At 31.7% G+C, this 2,500-nt stretch overlaps 1 protein-coding gene across 1 annotated transcript in view; it reads right to left on the reverse strand.

Annotated features, from left to right (window-relative positions):
- LOC125042832 (protein lin-28 homolog) overlaps window positions 1-2,500 on the reverse strand; it is a 72,132-nt gene that overhangs the window by 870 nt on the left and 68,762 nt on the right. Inside the window, exon 5 of the mRNA XM_047638708.1 lies at window positions 1-2,500. This exon is cut by the window's left edge and continues 870 nt beyond it; it is cut by the window's right edge and continues 1,506 nt beyond it. The gene's annotated coding sequence lies outside the window, so the exon portion shown is untranslated.

The following is a 2,500-nucleotide window of genomic DNA, read 5'->3' on the forward strand; positions in this document are numbered from 1 at the left end:
GCGGACTACAATAACAATTTCTGAGAGAGAATATTAATAATTAAAAAAGAAAAAAGCTAATACAATTTTGACTGTACATCAGGTACAAGATTTATGGTGTAGTCCTAGCTCCTGATAAGGCTGTTGTTACCCTCTCCCATGGTGATTCTCAACTCCTCAGCTGTGATATGTGAAATTCATGCCAGGCTGTCATAGCACTCCCAGGCAATATGGGCTTGGCCTCTCCTTTCTGGGATTTTTATTCACTGATAAATGTTTTACATATTTTTGTAACATTTCTCCTATTCAGATTCAGGCTTCACAGATGTCATAAAGGTTTGTTGCATAATTCACTACAATGTCACCTGATCTCTATGGAATTGATTTTTTTTTATATGTATGGACTGGGCAAGATGTGTCTTCTTTGATTTACTGACCTATTTGTCGAAGCTGCTTTACAAAATTACATTGTGTCTGTGAAGCCAATATCTGAATAACTAAGGGAAGTGGTTGTAGGGAGTGTATTAATTCATTTGTACTGTTGAAAAGTGATACTGAATAACAGTAAATAAATAAAAGCATGTAAATACAATCAGACAAAAAATTACAAAATTTAAACTTATATTGAGACATGCTATTTGGACACATTAAATGTATTCCAAGTATCAAGGTAAATGTTGTAGTTAATACTATTTGGTTACTAGAAAAAAACTGATTTAGACATAATTTTCCTAACCGAGTTAAATACTTTGACAACAGACGGAAATGTTCTAGAGAATTTTGGGACTAAAACCTAGATGTGAAACTTTCATTTGCTATGGCAGAATGTGGCTTCCATTATCCTTTAAGTTTAAGGAAGCATGCAAATACAATACACTCATTGTGGGAATTAAATATTGAAGTAACTTTTACACAGAACTCAAAATATGAGTGTCCATTGCAGTGGTGTAATCTTTCACCTATAGAACAAAAAACAGAACATCAGTTAGGCAGAAAAGCATACAAGACCATTTTTATTATTAACAAACTTTTTTTCTGACATGTATTAAGGGTCCCCATTTTTACCATGGGAGTTTTCTATGCCCAAACACTGGACATGACTTTTAAAACTATTTTCTAAAAAAACAAAAAATGTCTACAAAAGAAAGAGAGAAAAAAAACACTCAGAAGTATCTGCACAGAGTTCAAACTGTTACATTCAAAACTGAAACATTCTTTACATAATGTCTTTAGACACTGTACAAGACATTGCTTTGTTTGACAGCAAAGCCATGCTATGTGAGGTATTTGAAATTTTGCATACAAAGATGCATATGGACAATGAGCTGTAATATGCACTGTAGAGTAAATATATTGCTCTTAACATTAATCTGGAGAACATTTTTGAACAAACTGTTCAAAAATGCAACAAGAAATTATGTAGTGAGTATAAGGCTGTGGCTATTTAAAGCATATTATGTAAACTATTTTACTTATGAATAACCTCTGCTATGGGCTGGCAGGTTTGAAGACAAAGGAATTCTTACTAAAACTTGTAAATACTGCATTTTACTGTGTGGCAATGTTGTGACTTGTGTTTCAGCACATGTGACAAGAATTCAAGATGAATTGCAAATGGCACACTATTACACATTACACAGTGTAGAAGATCATATGTTCTTGTAAGCTGAAGTCTTCAGATCTTCTCAAGGCAAGTGCATATACATATACATATTGGAAGAAGTCTACAGACATCAACTACACAGATGCTTACGTATATCTTGAGTATATTGTGTACTCCAATAAACTGTTGTACTCTCATCAGTTGTCTAAGATTCTATTATATTATAAAGCCTCTTAAGACTAGCCTCTTTCAGTTCAGATTCTGATGAAGATACAACAGATGATATTAACAGTTTATGAATTTATGTATTTATGTATTATCATAATAATACAATAACTGTAACAATTCAGTAATAGTGATATTATAATGGTAATAATAATAATTATAATAATAATAATAATAATAATAATAATATGCTGATGATAATTACAATTATAAAAAACAATAATAATCATCATAATCACATTAACGATAACCCTAATATCAACATCAATCTTTCTTAATTCACATGATACTCCATCTCCTGCCAGCCCATACTAAGAGCGACTGCCACTCTAACAGAAGATAAGCAAACCTGATCATGTAGGAACTCTGGATGTTTCTCCCTGAACACATAACAAAAGCTGCCATTCTGAAATCTAAAGTTAATAGGATACGGTGTGCAATCTCATTTTAAATTTGGTTTTATTTGATCTTTTTTTATCATTCTTATTATAATTTTTTTTTCAAAGGTGATTCATTTCAGAACTTTGGCAGTCATTATCATTATTTGCCAGAATACGTACTGGGATACAAAATAAGCTTTTGTTTTTTGGTAAGAGTAAGTATTCTGGCAAGGTCTGATACATTAAAAAATTGGCACCCATTTTAATAAGCATAATCATATCATTACATGCCTAATTACAGTATATCCATGGT

The sequence above is a fragment of the Penaeus chinensis genome, chromosome 3 (genome assembly GCF_019202785.1).
Source record: "Penaeus chinensis breed Huanghai No. 1 chromosome 3, ASM1920278v2, whole genome shotgun sequence".
Taxonomy (NCBI): domain Eukaryota; kingdom Metazoa; phylum Arthropoda; class Malacostraca; order Decapoda; family Penaeidae; genus Penaeus; species Penaeus chinensis.